Below are 18,508 nucleotides of genomic sequence, written 5' to 3' on the forward strand. Positions count from 1 at the left end.
CCCAATAGATTCTGGACAAGTTATGCTAAAAAATAAAGTATGAGCAAAATGGCACTCCAGCAATTCAAAAGGGAGGCAAAGACAAAGTTAGGCAAAAATTGGGCAGCACCAACAGGTAAGTAAGCAGGGAAATCTAGAAAGAGGAACTACAGTGATGGAATCAAATCAAAAAGGCTTAGGGCCAAAGTCAATAGGACAAAAGTCTTTTGCTCAAGATCACACAGTTCAGGGTAGTTCGCAGTTAAGTCTTTGTCAAGTGTTCTGGACGAAGTTGGTCAGCAGAAAAGTTAGTTTAAAGAGTAGAGAAGGACAAGCCCTCGGATTGGCGAAAGGTTTCAAACACCTTCACCACGGCTGGACGAAACAAACAACCGGATTTGCACAGCACCTTTGAATGGAGAAGAAGCTGTAGCTGAGGCGGACGTTCCTGGCAGGTCCAAGAGGCTCACGGTTCCTGAAGCGACTGTCGGACTGACATGAAGTAGGAAGACTGGAGGGTCCTGCACTGCCCAGGGAAGAAACCAGCAGCTGAGCAAAGCAACAAATAAAAGGTGCACTCCTTAAAACCCAAGCAGGGTCCAACATTCCTGGCTATCCGGTTCACTGTAGCTCTGTACAGCAAATTCGGCCAGAGGAGGGAGTCCTGGCTTGCAGTTTGGGCAAAGTGGTTGGTCCCACCAGCTCAGGGGAAGAAGATTCCTCTTAGATCTTCTCTGTCATTGGAGTCTGAAGATTCGGACCTGCAGCAGGGCTTCACCGGGTGGTTCAGTCATTGTAGGGGTCCTCTTATGTCAGCTCCTTGTCGGTTCTTTCATTCCAGTGGCGACTCTGCCTTTCCAGACCCAGAGACCTGCTTTTTATGCAGTTTTGCCCCATTCACACAGCCTGGCCATCAATCACACAGAAGGTTGTCTGTCCCGCCGGGACAGTCACCCTAGCCAATCAGATCAGAGTGTGACCTGGGTCTCCAAGCAGACCCTGTGCAGGGAGTCCTAAACCCCTCCCTCATATCCTGTCCCCCCCAGACATACAGGCACCTAAGGAGGGCTTCTGTGTAGAGGCCGCAAAAGGACGGTAAAAACAAAGGAACCAAACCTGGTTTGGCAGCAGAGAAAAACATGTGAAAGACATTTTCAAAAAGAAATGGTGGATAAACCCATCCGGAACAGTATACAAATGTATATGGTCCAGCGGGTTTAACTTGGAGGCTACCATGATAGCCTAAAACAATACCAAGGTTATTTAAGATAACCATGGTAGGACAAATCGGGTAGTTACCACTGCCACCAGTCAAGTCTTGAAGAAACGGGAGCAAAACAATGCTCCAAGAGAAATAGACAAAACGGGATACATATTAACCCTTTCCAGTACTTCATGTCAGATGGTTTGTACTGGGTCTGTGGATTTAAAAAGACTAATAAAGTCAATGGCAACTTTACATGTTCTGATGCCTGTGGAGTAGGTGAGGCTCCACAGTCTATGAACACAAAAATGATAAACACACACAGCAGAACACATGTAAGAGTGGGGAAAAAGGGCTCACTCTCTTACCAGGTGAAAAAAATAAATCTTAGAAATCCAGCAAATCTACTGAGGGACTCAATATGCAAGGGACATTAGCCATTCCTGAGAATTCTCCCTAACACTCCCTAACGAAAAGTACTGGAGAATCTTGATTGGTTTGTATAATGCCTGTTGGTTTTTGCAATAAACCACAGTTCTAACATGCCGTTGGCTGAGTCCTCTGTTTGTTCTGGGGAAGGGGGTTGGGTGTTAGGCAGAATCACCTGCAGTACCCTTGGGGAACACTACCGGTAATTAGGACTACAAGCGTAAGCACAATTTCTTTTTTTTATTTTTTTTTTTTATTTTGTCATAGCTGATTACATCAACTTTTCAAAATCAACACAGTTTATATATCATAACAAAGTGAATACATAATAACAGAGAAGGATGTAAAAGGGGAAAAATTACAACTTTAGACATATGGATAATAATGATAAAAGCGATGTTTGGATCAATTCAGTATCTAAAAAAACTCATATGAGTAACTAAAATAATCATCATTACAGACAGACAGAGTAACTAAAATAACCATCCTTAAAGCCAGAAGACCAATTGTTACTATAGAGTTCTAAGTTTAGAAACGTTTATCTTGATAATGAGTCCATTCAACATACTTATAACAGTATCTCATCAGATAAAACATTTTCCAAAAAGTGCACAATAGCCTTCATGACTGAAAATCTGGTGCTCTTAAATAAAATACTCCAAATCTCGTTTTCATCCTTCTCCATGTACAAACTCAAAAGATTTTTGCAGTGTTTCTGACGGATAGCATACAAATATGGGCATGACACAATTAGGTGTTGGAGCGTTTCTTTCGCACATCGATTTTTACAAAAGCGGCAGAAGTTAAGATCCACATGAATAATTTTGCGCCTGACCATAATCTCTCTCGTCAACCACAGATTCAGCCTCATTCGTAGTAATTTATTACGAATGTTTGCCGATGGGCATTTCAGGAGATAGCCAGCCGCTTGTCCTAGACGTTTGAGACCAAAAAGGTTAGGCACGAAATCTTTGTAGTTTGCACATAACTCATGATTTGTAATCCAATCCCAACAAAGGAATTTTTTCTTTGCACCAATTGGGTTATCTATAAGGAATTGCAAGGAGATGTTAGCTCCAACTAATGTGTCTAATACCAAATTTCGCCATTTCATAGGGAAAGGCGCAGAAGACCCAGATAACTGGCGAGCTACTGTACTCAAGATGTTGTTATTGGTAATTCCAAGCAGACTTTTCCGAAAAAAAGCACACATTCTCCATTTCACTCTGCTATGCAGAGAATTCAGACCCAATTCAAATCTTAATATGGGCAGAGGTACGCAGTTTGGGAGTCGCAACACCCTTTTCCAGAAAGTAGCCTCAAGTCTATTCCATGAGTTGTCATTGGAGTATAATTTTGACTCCGCGCCATAGAGCAGAATGGGCACTACCTTTTGTTCATAGAACATCAAAATATGTTTCAGCGTAAATTTCCTGTATTTGTATACAAGAATTTTGGCTTGCGATATCAGACTCAACAGTTTTGTGTCTAGGATGTGTGTAAATGCGACATCAGTGGCAGTATTTTGGATGACAACGCCCAAATACTTATAGTCCGAAACAATTTCCATGGTTTGTTGTTGCAGGAACCACGGCCCATTATAAGTTCTGCATTTCCCATGAGGTTTGCAGACCATAATCTGAGATTTGGTCAGATTAATTGTGAGATGGTTTGACTCTGCATAGTGTGAAAGGGCAGTCAGCAAATTCTGCAAACCCTTCGGAGTCTGGGAGACCAAAACCAGGTCGTCTGCATAGAGCATCTACGGAATGCGTTGGCCACCCAACTCCGGAGCGTCGGCAGTAATGCCAAGAAAAGATAAGCCCAAATCTAATATAAAAAGGTTGAACAATGTGGATGCCAATATACATCCCTGCTTGAGTCCGACAAACGTCAGAAAAGGTGCAGATAAAAGGCCTTCACGTGTGAGTCGGACTCGCATAGAAGTATTCGTGTGAAGTTGAATAATTAGGGCCACAAGAGAACTAGGGCAGCCAAACGCTTTTAATTTATTAAAGAGAAGGATCCGACCTATAGAGTCAAATGCTGACCGGAAATCTATGAATGCAAAAAATAGAGTTTGTTTCCTGGTTACATATTGGGCTTTCAGCATGTTGATGGTAATGATGTTAGGAATTGTCCCCAAACCACTGACAAAGCCCGATTGAAGAGGGTCCCGTCTCAAGTGATTCTTAGTCCACTCATTTAATTCTAGTAAAATGAGTCGACAAAAAATCTTTCCCGAGACATCCAATAATGAGATGGGTCTGTAACTTGTCGGGCATGCACGATCGCCCTTCTTATAGATCGGAATGAGAATAAACTGCCTCCAAGATATGGGAATTTTTTGGGATTTATTAACTGTTTCAAACATGAGAGATAATATATCAGCCCAGATATCCGGGAATTGCTTTAGGTGCATGTTAGATAGGCCATCCGGGCCAGGGGCCCTGGAGTTACTGGCCTGTCTAATTAGATGCACTATGTCTTCTTTAACAAAGCATAGATTGAATGCGGTGTCAAACTTTGTAAGTGAAGCAGATGAAAATGTTTGCGCAATAGTAAATAGGTCAGAATAATAACGTACCCACGTATCCTCTGAAACATCGTTTGTCTGAATTGCGACTTGGTGACCTGATGTTGTTTGATTTATAATGTGCCACGATCGGGACAAATTTTTAGATGCCAAGGATACTAACATATTTTTCCCATCATTTTGATACAGTTTAGCTTTCATACCTCTTGCCCAATTTCTATAGTTCGCTTGTATCCGCAAGAGAGCAGCCTGGCGTAATTCTGGAGAAAGTTTGCAAACCTTTCTTTTCTCAGCCCGAACTATAGATTTTTTGAGTTTGACTTCATGATTGGGAATGTGCAAGTGCAGTATTTGTTTTTGTTTGTGCATGGTAGAACATGGTGAAAAGAGCTGCATTAAGTCATAATAAACACCACCAGACAAAGTATCACTCAGAATATTACTTGTTAGTTGGGCATGGTAACACGATCTAAAAGCTTTTAAGGAGTGTTCTGACCACGTTAGACGATTTCTAGCCGGATTCACTTCATAGGTCCCTTTAAGATAGACCGGTTGAGACTTAGTGATCATTTTGTTGATACAGCAAGTTGTGTGCAGAATGTTATGATCACTTGCATTTGATTCTATTATACAAAAATCTAGGACCAAATTTAACATCTGCGCATTGACATAGGTGAAATCGATGATCCCAAAACTACAGGCCCGATGCCATGTCGGTCTTGATGGAATATCGTGAAAAAGGGCACCATTTAGCATGTAAAGATTACGTGATTTGATAAACATTAACCACATGTCAAGGCGTTTTTGTTCGGATTTAAAGTGAGGCCCCAAACAATGTAAATTTAAATCCCCTGCTAAGTAGATCAAGTCAACATGCCCATCCAACATGATTAAATCAAAAGCATGTGCCAGAGATTCAAAGAAACTATCAGAAATGCCCACAGGATTCCAATAGATGTTAATGACAGCACATGCGAAGCTCCCTCCATTCAATCTAGACATTTGTATAAACTCATTCGGACAGAACCACAGGGATATTTTTAAACCAGAGGATTGTTTGACGGCGGTTAGCAGGCCAGAAGTTGGGCGTCCCACACGGTGTTTCACTGCAGGAACTAAGCAGACATCATAATTGTTCCAGGACGGAACGCTGGTCAGCCAAGTTTCTTGGAGCAGAATTACATCATAGTTCAACTCATGCTGAGTATGGTTATTGATTAAATGTCGATTCCCTCTGGAATTCCAACTAACAAAATGGAGATTAGATGGTGCGAGAATCGGATGCTATCCTTGCTTGAACTGACATTGACAACTGCATGACTGTACTGGTCGATCTTGGGATCCACTTCTTTGTTGGTTTAGAGGTGGCACAACACGTGTAGAAGAACTATCTAATACGTCTGAGGTTGGAAGCAGTGTAAAGCCAAGGTCAGTAATTTGGGATTTCACAGCCCAAATAGCATTTACTACCACCCTTGAATTGATCCACAGATTTACCAAAGATTGGTTAGAGGAATCTGGAAATTCAACAAGTTCAATGTCTACAGTTCCCATGTCATCAAGGTCCGGGATTTCACGAAAAATCGACAGTACGGACGCCCGATTTAGGTTATACTGTTTAGCAGGTAGAGGCTGACAGCTGAGAGTCAAAGAGTGAATCGCCGGACGTTAGACTAGTAGACTAAGCACGGGGAGTTTCGGGCACCTCCCTCACATCCTGTCCACCCCAGACACTCAGGCACCAGAGGAGGGCTTCAGCACTGGGGCCCGCCAAAAGCCAACAAACAAAGGGACCAAACCTGGTTTGGCAAACAGAGACAAACACAAGAAGGACCTTTCCTAAAGGAAATGGCGAAAAAAGATGACCAGAGTCTGTTTTTACAGATAGGTCTTAGGCGCCATATTGAAAAACACGGCTGACCGATTTTTAGCTACCGTTGTTAGCGGTAGGAAAAAATCATGGTAGTTTGATCTAAACCACTGCAACCCACCATTTAAAGTAGAAAAGGGTAACATTTTACTGTTACATGAGTGTTTTGACTCGGGAAGCTAGGCAACCCCTCCAGCACTCTATATTAAGATAGGTTGTGCTGGGTCAGTACATTTAAAGAGACTAGTAAAGTCAATTTAAGTTTACATGCTCTGGGAGACAGTAGTCAGTGCCAGAGAAGGTAGTTAAACCTTGGGGAGTCTGAAAGACACTCCTCTGCCACTGAAAAAGATGATGCCTTGGAGTTGTTTTAAAACTCCATAACCAAAGAACACAACAGTAAAACACACGTCAAAATACATGAAAGAGTGGGAAAAAAGGCTCACACTCTTTCCAAGTAAATAAATCAAATCTTAGAAATCCAGCAAATTTGCTGGGGGTCTCAAAAGGTAAGGGAAATTAGCACATATTGAGAATCCTCCCTATCAATGGGCCCTTGAGAGTCAGAGAGACCCCCATCTATCCTCTGGTACAGATGGGAAAACTACCCCAACACTGCCTTTTCACCAGATGCTATAAGTCACATATTCCATGAAAACATAAAACATGTATCTGATCACGGTCAAATAGAAATCCATATCTGGACCCCATTGAACCACTCCAAAATTAATACAACCCCTGAGATGCTGGATGCCCTAAGGCAGACATTGAGTAGCCAATGACTTCTACCACCCAATCTCACAGCCACCCAACCTAACTGCCACCACTTCCTCCATATCACCATAACAATGAAACAGTCCATGACAAACATACTTGTCCACAATCTTACAGTAAATTAACTGTAACGATGAAGCCAAATTGGTCACCACACAAACTGACACTTGATACAAACATACCAACGCCAGCATATTTCCAGTCTGGATTTCCCTGGACAGGAAATATAGAAAAACACTTTGACATTTGGATGCAGGCACAGCCCAGTTTCTCGTAGTCTGAATGCATCAATACCAGACGAACCTTGCCTTTCTCCCTTTATGTCTAGAAACTTTCACCATAACCAACTCCAGCTCATATTTTGCATGTCCAGAAGGGAATGACAATGGCAGAGATTGTGTTATGGAAGAAAGAATAACTTAACATGCCATTAATCGATACGTTATTGGCATGTTTCTGTTTCACTATCCATGCTTATGGTTTAAAACCATTGGTCTGTTCAATGTTTTTAACTGCAACTCGTGTCATCCCTATCCAGCATAAGCAATGGTTAGTGCTCATGGGAGTTGTTGCCCAAAATATCTGGAGACATGTAGGTTGAAGATACTTGAACTAAGCCATATGATTGAAACTTGCACATCTTTTACATGCTACCTTTCCACCAAAAGACTCAACAGACCTTATTACCGGTCCAGCGGTAACCCTGCCAGTGCTACCGGCCAGTTGCCGCTGAACCCGTAATATTTTACTGGTGACTGACTTCCTGGTGCCACCGGCTGATTACGACTCCAGAGGCTCTGGAAGTCAGGCGCCGGTAAATTGTAAATCCCCATTCCCATAGAGTCCCATAGGACTCTATGTGAGTGGGTACACAGAAGCACTGGCACCGTTGCTACCGTGGCCACTGGACCCAGCATGGTCAGATCTGTAGGGCTCAGTGGCTCCAGCAGACAGACTCAGGGCCTCATTACACGGACGGCGGTGGACCAAGGTGCTATTAGCACCTTGGTCCATGCCGGTAAAATACCGGCACCGCCTTGGAGGAAAGGGGAATTACCGCCCTATTCCAAGGTTTGTGAGGCAGTAATTCCCCCTTCCCCCATTGCCCTTCCCCATTCCCATTTTTGCCCCATAGGGCATAATGGGAATGGGGAAGGTGCTAATTACGGCACCAAAAATTGCGGTACCGTAATTAGCTCCCTGGTCCCTTTGCGGGTTGGTTTTTAACGCCTGCAAAAAGCAGGCGTTAAAGTCTCCAACCCACAAAGGGACCTCGTAGTAAGGCAGTAAGGGTTAACGGTCACCATTAACGGTGACCATTAACCCTTACCGCTGTCTGTGTAATGAGGCCCTCAGAGTTTGCTGTTCCAGAATCAAGGGTGAGTTTACCTGAACCAGTGTTTCCGGACTGGCAAACTCCTCATGAGTCCCAATGTGTTCTTGAATATGCTGCCCTCTGGTGACCATACCAATGTACACCTCACAGGAGCAGCAGTAAAAGTGTCTTTTGGTGCGTTTACATACTTTAAATGTTTTAAGAATATTTTACTTTTATTTTTTTATTTTTTATTTTATTGTTGATGGTTAATAAATAACCTATAACACTCAGCAGCATCGAGAAAAAACACAGTTATTTCATTATAATTCATGAAAGCCCAACATTTCTTAAAATCACATAAGATAAAATTCATTAAGTAAATTACAATAGATTTAAAGCTGTGATAAAACACAAACATTTCCACAACAATCAGTTGTCCACAAATATATATATAATCAATTGTGGAGTGAGAGATTCCATTTGACCAGGTTGGAGGAACAACAGCCTCATTGCGTGTAATATCATGCAAAGATATTAAAACCAACCCTCTCAAACCACCCAACCAAATGTGGCCATTTCTATATTTGGTGTTCCTCGGACCACAGGCAGATGGTAACTCCCATCACTCGTTATTAGTGCTATCATCATTCAGATCACCAATGAGTAAGGAGTGACCATGGGAAAATGTATCAGACCAAGTGGTAACAAGATGAGTGAGCCAGTTCAGCAACTCCATTAGATCTTCCATTCCTTCATGCCAGTAAATGTTGCAAATGAACAAATAGAGTGGCAAGATACTCGTAGATCTAACATGGGTCACTAATATACCAAAATGTGAGTCATCACTACCCAAGTTTTCACCTGGGTAAGGAAACCAACAAATGGGCGACCAGCAAGACTTTGTTTGCCCAGTTGGAAGGATACACCAAAACTATACAAAACAGGCAGCCGAGACAGCCATGTTTCCTGCAATGCTACAATCACAAAAGTTTGACATTTTGCACCCAATATTGCATTTGTGAATAGTTGCAAATGACCCTGCGAGTTCCATGAGAAAATGCTAAATTACATTTCTGAAACAGGGGCTTACATCCAGCTAATCCACCATTAAGGGTGAATCACCTTCAATAACCATGACCAATAGTTGGTCTCGTCAGAGATCTTCATTTTTTTCTTGAAACCCGAGAATTCTGCATCATACGATCTTAAGGTGAGTGAGGTCAAAACCATAGGCCCTCAGTTTATCTCTCTCAGACAAGACCACATTAAATACCAATCCAGAGTTAAAGTATACAATGGAACAATCAGTTCTTTGCGATCAGGGAAGTCGACTCTCTGCAAATCCCTCACAGATTTACCATTCAAAGTTAATATCTCAGAGAGCATACGAAGGATAGAAGAATGCCTTAGTACCACAAATCTATTTTCTGGAAGTACACTTTCAAACAATATGGCATGTTGAAAGTCTGAGACATTTAACTCCCATTGAGCTAAGCGGCCATGAGACTGAAGATAGAGGGTAGGAGTTTTGATACAATCAGAGGAAGGGGCCAGTGGGCCAACTGGGGCACAACCGCGTGATCTTCCCTCACCCCAATCAAAAATACGACTAGATGGAATACAATTAGTAGGGCACCCTTTTCCTATTGAGGCAGACGATGGGCCTCATTACAAATCAGGCGGTCCGGAAATAACGGTGGCGGTAAACCCGCCGCCACCGTTGTTTCCGGACCGCCTGATCCCGACTCCTGCAGGCGGGAGGTGATGTTCCCGCCAGGTTTGACCTGGCGGGTTTAACACAGCCTGCCTGCAGGCGGCCGAGGAAACACCGGCGCATTACGAGATGCTGCCGGTGTTTCCATGATCCGCATTCCCATTCAGTCCAATAGGACTCAATGGGAATGGGGATTAACACCATTCCGCCTCCGTGATTCCCGGGAAACCGGGGTTGTAATGCCCCGGTAATTCCGGGAATCACAGAGGCAGAATGGTAATACGAGTCCGGCGGTAACCAGGTGGTTTTACTGCCTAGGTTACCGCCGGACTCGTAATGAGGCCCGATGTCCCCTGTATTCCAGCAAAATGAGAAGCAATAGGTTCATAAAATGAAGCCCGAACTTCACCAAGCCTCTGAATACTACCCAATAGGCCAGCCCCTCTAGCTAGTATATTGGATGTCCCTAGACCCATGGGGACAAAGGGCCCCATGATGGTTAAATGGTCTTGTTCTGCAGGTTAAACAGGGGACCATCATTAGATGACTTCTGTGTCTGTAAACCAATAAGACCAGAGATAGCCGTGTTAACTGCCTGACATGAGCCAGTGATAACACTCAGTTGCTGTATGGATTCACCTGTGAGAGGCAAGATACCTGCCTCCGTGACTCTTTGAATGTGACCAGGGTCAGTACGGCCATGCTGCATATCCCCATTTGTGGTCTCAATCAAAATCTCTTCCTCAGAAGAGGCAGTAACTGTTTTAGTACAAGAAATGGCCATCTCCACAACTGGGGAGGACATTCATATCACTCACAACAGCAGTTCTAGAATGATCAGCAAGTGATTTAGTTAACTAGGCTTTCACAGTTGGCTGAGCAAATAAATTCTGCAAAACGGTATTAGCAGTGTGATCGTTTTTTTTCAAACAATGTCGATTTTTAGATATCTTTGGCAGAGAGATAGTTTTCCTCACAGTTTTACATGGACCCGATCCAATAGCCGCGAGTACTGGATTTGTCACTTTAGATACAGTAGAAGTTAGATCTATAATGTGGGCGTTCACAATAATAGCATCAGAAACAGATTTTCCCATTACAGGTTCACTGATCACCTCTGTAGTTAGTTGTTCACTCACAAGAGCAAAAGCAGGGATAAGGGACACTAAGATACAGACACCTTCTCTGCTAGCCATGACATTTTTTGTGGGCGGCAAAGGAGCAGGCTCCCTTACATCTATAGATGTCCGGCCCATGCTTATAATACCTGCTCCCCCATCAATGTTATGTCCAATGTCCCTCTATGAACCGCTGCCAAATAATCCGATGTCTGCTGCTGCAGGGTTTCAATAGTTCCAGCAGTCTGATAGGGGGAGGGTTCCTTGGCAGCCCAAAACAGTTTCACGTTTTCAAATTTAAAATGTAAAGATTCAAGAAGTACAGAGTTGTAGTTGGCCTCTGTTTTGGGGTTCTCATAAAGAGAAACCAAGATTCAGAGAGTCTGATTAATCTCAGTTAATGTGGAGTGAGAGAAAAAACTCCTACTACAATTGGCCTTTGGAGGAAAGGGGGATTGCTTTCTAAGAGGTGCACATTTGGGCGGAGAGTCAATTGGGGAAAGTGATGAATCAAATCAGGAACATACCTTTGAGGCACCAATAGAGGTGTATCATCCATACAATCCTCAAAAGCATTTGATTCACAGTCAATGGGGGGGTACATCAGATACAGGATAATCCTGCCCCTTCTACAATGGGAGTCTGACGACCCCTGAGTGCATATCAGAAGCTGTTGGGCAAGCAGGACTCACAGTTCCTGGTTTCTTTTTTAAAGGAAAGAAGGAGATGGTTGTCTTATATTTCCGTATCGGTTTGGGCACAGGGGGATGGGGAGGGGGAGGCAGAACCTAAGCCAAAAGGGGTCGTGGAGTCATCCAAAGAATAAAATGTAGAGTCTTATCAGAGCAGCCACTACCACCATGGAGGACTAGAGGAGACGTCTGGATGAAGGGGTCCGGAGGGGGTGTCTGTGGTAAACTCATTGCCACAAGCATTTCTGCATCTGTGAATTTATTGAAGTTTCAGGCATTTGGACTTTCCCATTTCCCCACTTCTGAGATCATACACGAAAGCTGCTTGAGATGTTGGTTGAGGAATCTAAATGAACTGAGCCAGGACAAAAAAATAGAAGTCTCATGGACCCTGGGATGAATTACAGAGCCAAATAGTTTCGGGTGCACGTGATGAAAGAAAATTGCACTCACCATAAAAGTCATTCCCCAATGATGTATATCAGGAAAACAAATGTGTTTCAGAGAGAAGGAGGATGATTCTACTCACTCTGAAAAAAACAGATGGAACACACTGCGCCGCACACCACACGCTCACCGCCTGTGTTGGTGTATTTCAGTAAAATTAGGTCTGCTCTGCCTCTGGCAATGATGGAAATGAAGAACAGACTCCACAAAGAAATATCCTCTGCCTCTGGAGCACCAAACACAATCTGCCGTAAATTAATTCTAAACAAGAAGCACATCTTGAACTGGAGAATTACTTAAATATAAAAAAAGAACTGAATTCCTTTTAGAGCACAATTAAATTTGATTTAGTTTAATATGCACGTTTTCAAAGTGTGTACTGCCAATGCACGAATGTATATTAGCAGCATTTTCTGCAAATCAAGTATTGCAATATCAGTTTAACTGTACACCAATTAACACATAACACAGAGCTTATAGGTAACTTTGTAAAACTTCATTCATATATGACACAGCTGGGTAGAAATTAGTCTCTAAAAATACTTTCACGCAACCTGCTTGTTTTCTAGTCACTGTCTGCCTATGTTATGCTCATTCCATCTGTCAATAGTTATGAGTCACACTTTCGACCTTTCAGTTTCACTTACGCACATACATCTCTTCCAATTTCCAAAGAAACAAACACGTTTAACTGTTTAGAGTTAGGGAATGTGCACAGATGCTGAGCGAGAATAAATAAAATGTCTGACATGAAAATCTCGAATTCTGAAATAGTACATTTGGCATTAAGTTTATAAATTAGGCATATGCTGTGTATTTCTTAGAATATACGAAGGAAGCCCAATGCATTTTGGCCGGTATTGACGCATTACAGGCACGATTTATGTGTCAAAAAACGAGCTATCCTAATTACTCAGTTCTCTCTGTGGGTGTTCATATTTTGACTGTAAAACATCCTTTAATTCCTTGATTGTTGTGAATATCTGAGCAGGGGTTATCTGCAAGTGGTAACAGTAGTCTACCTGTGTTATATTAAATAAAAGAGGGATAAGTTACATTCCTGTTTTGACAGTCCGTGTTGCATCATAACATGCTAAGTTAGGGTCTTCCTAAGGTTTGAGTACTAATATCTAAAGCGAAAATGGACGGGTAAATGTACTGCAGTGACTCTACCTGAAGAACTAGGGACGCCCAGTGCAATCATCAAACAAGGTCTGATAGGAATAGTATAGTCTGCCCTTCCACTTACAAGGACATTTTACAAGAGCCGGAAGAGTTGAAGTTTAGACATAGAATTCGATGATAGTCAGCATCTTTGTTCCCCTTTTAGAAACATTCACCATCCTAGGAAACATTACATGAGCTCAGAATTGACCAATCTATATTTAGAAGCACCTTCTCATCATGTAACACACTGGTTCAGAATTATTTATTAAATGTTGCAACTGTAATGTGATTTGCTTGGGTATGTTCTGCCTTTGTAGGAAACACTTTTTGGGTCCTTTTATAAATAATATGCATATTGCACCCAGGGGAGCGCCAATGTTAGCACATAGTTATGGTTGGGTCCCATGCACTAAATTCTTAACACTCAATACGTTTGTATGTAAACATGACTAGTTTATCAAGACAAAAAACATCTTTACCTTTCACTTGTGCTCTCTCCGTTGTGAGAAATGGAACACCACCTGTAAACTGTAAATTATGCTTTGCACGCACCAGTTCGTAATGGATTACAATGGAGTCCACTGATATTTACAAGGTGTAAATGTAGGGCGGATTCCATTTGCAATTCATTTGTTTTAATCCTGCATGAAAATCTCCTGCTGGCATAAAACTGGATGTTCTTACAAGATGGATGAGGAAAGCACGGCACAGATGCAAACTCCATTTTGATGCCCCCTATACCATGAAAAAATTGGCATACTGTTAAATGGAGGCTCACAAACTTTATGCCTAGTTGTTATGACTCGATTTCATGAGGAAAATGACATCCTTAATGCACTGTTAAGACAGTTCAGTGCAGTTAGCCCCTGTACCTTGTTTCTATTTGCAACCTTATGTCACATGTTAGAATCCAGGCTGGGTTAATGCTGTCTTCATTTTAAGGTTTATAAACTAAATAGTAGGCTAATATTAACACCTGTTATGAACACCAAAACAAGTTACAGTTTGTGGAATGGACTATATACATCATAATTATCATTGCCATTATTATTACTATTGCTATTATAATAATAATTATTATTAGTAGTTGTAGTACTGGTATTATGAGTCTAAAATTGCTACAAAAAGTTAGGTACCAATATCAGTCATTTTACTTTTCTCGACATAAATGATTGATCTTTTGCTTGTCTTTTCACGATAATCCACATTTGTTTCTGGATTTAACAAAAAATCCAGTGTAATGATCTGAAAAAAAGAAGCATACTTTGTGACCAGGAATGATATTGTTTATGTTCTGTAGGGAATTCTATACCTAAGAAAAGAATGCAAAGAAAGAAAAGCACCATTTTAAAAACAAACATTTGAGCTGCTGCCTGTCCACATCACCTGAAATACACATGTGCATGGAAAGTTGCAATGTTTACAGATCATCTGCAAACTGAATGTACGTCCTAAGTATCTGACAAGACATGAGATAAATATTTCCAAGCTACCAGAGTGTATAGAGCAACATTTATTAAAATGAGAACAAAATGTCCAACCTGGGTTAACATCAAGAGACCTGCTGGTGTTTGTTTTATTTACTTTACAGGATTAAGAATCAGTATTTTGAAACCTAGAGATGTTGGAAATGTGGACTTTTATACACATGCTATTGCAAAGAAAAGTAGCAATGTTGTTCTGTTTTAGGTGACAGTTGCAGAATGGAGAATAACAGGTAAAAGGGCTTTTAAAGGTGGCATTGGGGAAATAGCAGCTTTTGGGAATAGAAAGCAAAGAGACATTTTCGTGATCTGCACTAACAAACCACAGGACATGGGGCATGTGCTCCCATGAAAGAAAATACACTCAAGGCATTGAAAGCTGAACCATATGATTGTGCCTGGAGTTGCTTCACCGGATTCAGGTGCTGCAATAAAAACAAATGGTACCCATTTGCAACTTAATGTGTCTCTGAGCTTGGGCTTGACTCATTAAATGCACATTGAATGTATACTGAGCATCAGTCAGTAATAGTCCCTCTCAAGAAATCAGAATACCCATCGCTAGGGAGGAAGGACACAACATCTGGGAAGACTGGATGTCTCATATAATGGTCACCCAGATCCTGGAAACATTCAAGGAGGCAGGACTGAAGACAATAAAACTTCAGCCAGATTAACTACAAAGAATTTTCATCATCACAACAGTATTCACTCGAGTCATAACAGAATGGGCAATCAGATGTGTTGTTAATGGACAGATTAACTAGAGGTGGCATGCAATATTTTGTAAATAAGAAAAAATGCACCAATTAAATTACATTGGGAATTTTATTTTGATTCTAACTCTTGAAGAGGACCTAGTAGATAACTATTTTTTTTTTAAAATGTTCAGCTTGAAAATCCCTATCAGCTGTACACAAAACCATTTTTTAAAATTATGTTATGTATGAACATTAGGCAAATGTGTATAGTAGCATGCAGAAATGGCACAAGATAGTGATTCATACAGCCTAGAATCGGTGCCGTTGAGCCTCTTATTTTGAGATGGCCAATTTATTTTTTGGTGAAAGTATTATTATGTAAAAAGCCTGAACCGATTAGTAATATGATCACATGTGTGGAATATACTGTTTTGGGAAGTTACACATGTTAAATAAAAAACCTCAAAGATGACATCACAGCAATTGGGAGTGAAACTGTGTTTGGAAGTTGCTCCCGCTAGCCTACCCTTCTCATTAATATGCCCAATAACCACAGAGGGGTTAGTTTGGTGTGATGTCACATTATTAACACTGTCAATCACATACATTGGCCCTCATTACGACCCTGGCGGAAAGTGACTGACCGGACCGCCACAGCGTAAATAGCGTTTCCGCCATTGCACGAAGGAGCAAAGTGCGGCCCATTCCGACCCATCGGGCACGAGCACCACGGCATGGCGGAAGTGCAAAGTCCGCGATGGCGGAAATGACCCCAAAACGGCCCACACCGCCGCCGTACGGCGCCCTAGGTGCAATACCGCCACCCATCACAGCGGACACCGCAGTGTGCGCCTACCGTAAAGTACGGTGACCGGAAATATACGGAAACGGAAGTTAAAACACGGGCCCGGAACGGGAAACAACCCGCCGTACACCTATAAAACCACTAAAACCACACAACCACTAAAATCACCACCCTGAGACACAACCCAACCCGTCATCCACCCTAGCGAAACCAAGAAAAATGGGAAAAGTAGCGAAGAAAGCGTGCGACCGCAAGCGGCAGGTCCACTTCTCCCGTGAGGAACTCACCGTGCTAACAGAGACCCTCCAGGAGAATGCTGCCGTCGTCTTCTCCACGCAAATGACCAGGACGGCACTCGCAAACAAGAAGGCCATATGGGCTCTGGTGGCACAGCGGGTAAGTGCGGTGGGGACCGCACCCCGCACCCCACAGCAATGCCGTAAGCGATGGAACGACCTGCGGATACGCGTCCGCAGCATACTCTCTGCCAACCGCAACATTGCCACAGCCACCGGGGGAGGGTCGGAATCACCAATCAAGCTGACCCCCTGGGAAGAAATGTGTGCCTCCACCATCGGAATGGAGACCATAGAGGGAGTCGGAGGGATGGAGAAAGGAGTGCAGACATCCGAAGATTCAGGTAGGTGGGCCTAATGAAACAATGCCAAAACCACAAAGTCCATCCATGTGAAGCACCATGTGTCCCCATAGTGCAACAGAAACACATGTCCAGGAGAACGTCCACACACATTGGCCTGATAGCGCACGTTAAAACCCACAATAAATACAAAAATAATTAAAAACCCCTAAAACACGCACTACACGTGCAGCAGGCACACCCTAACTGCAGGCTGCCAAACAACTGCACCCTCACTCCACACACAAATGGAAGCACCTCCAAGGCCCCGACCCAAATCACCCTCAGGTACCACCCCAATGCATGTGATACAATGCCATTCCAATTCCCACAGACCCACCAATAACCCTCGCCCTCCTTTACTCCACCACAGGGTCCGATCCAAATGACGAGCTGCAGGACACCCCTACCAGCACACCTGCAAAGAGGGCCAAGACCGACGGCCAAAGACCCTCCACCTCAGCTGCACGCATCAAGACACGGCAGCAGCACAAATCAGGTGGCAGCACACAGGAGGGAACATCAACAGGCACCCCAGCAGCCAGCATGCCCACAACACCACCACCACAGGTCCCCCCAACGGATGCCACAGAAGGCACTGCCTCCGGTGGCAGCAGCACCATAGGTGACACCCCATTGATGGCAGCATGCTCCGACACAGAAGACGGGGATGTCGAAGTCAGATCCATCCATGATCTGTCCCAATCCCCCTGTCTGTTCCATCCCGTACTACATGAGGATACCACGCAGGGGCACCCACAAGACGACGACTGGCCATCCCCCACAAGCCCTGTGGCAGGGCAACATGAGGACAACAGCCCCTCTGTGACACCCCCGCAAATGGCCATGGCCCAGCAGAGGCAACAGTCCCTCGACCAGTTAATCGTGCAACAGCAGCAACTGGCCACGCTCCTCAAGGACCATGCCGATGAATGTGGGGGCACTAAGGCAGACATAGAAACATCAACTGAGACACTTAGGGCACAAATGGAGAGAGGCACAGAGACACTAAGGGCACAAATGGAGAGTAGCACCGAGAGCCTGAGAGTCCAAATGGAGAGAAGCACCGAGAGCCTGAGGGGGGAACTGCATGCGACGTCCAAAGACGTATGTGCCGAACTTGCCGCAGTGCGCCGTGTGCTCACTGAGCTCTCGCAAACCCTTAGGGACATGCATGGACGTGAGCAGGCAGAGACATCATCCGTTGCAAGTTCCGTCCAGGGCAGCCCCCAACGTAGATCTGGGAGGAACCTGCGCTCCACAGGCAGGGGTGCCCCTGATACCCGCAGAGGGGGCTTGCAATAGCGACTGCCCACTGACAATGAGCATCTTTGGACACTGGTGTTCGGGGGGGAGGTAGGAGGGTGGAGGGGGTGTGTTGGGCTCACTTGGGTGGCGGGTCGATAGGGTGTACAACATGATATCACATATGCCATAAAAAGTGCACGATCAACCAATGAGATGTGTGGACATTGATCTTTGTGTACTAGGCCATCATAGGCGTACAGTCCATATTGTGCATGTCCCAGACACACACAGTGCCACGAGTCCCGTGTCCATGTATCAGCCACCAGGCGTGAGTGCTAGAAGCATACATCAATGAGATGCTGACGAATGTCACGGGCCTCCGGTG

This window comes from Ambystoma mexicanum, chromosome 11 (genome assembly GCF_040938575.1).
Source record: "Ambystoma mexicanum isolate Mex_15411 chromosome 11, UKY_AmexF1_1, whole genome shotgun sequence".
Classification (NCBI taxonomy): Eukaryota; Metazoa; Chordata; class Amphibia; order Caudata; family Ambystomatidae; genus Ambystoma; species Ambystoma mexicanum.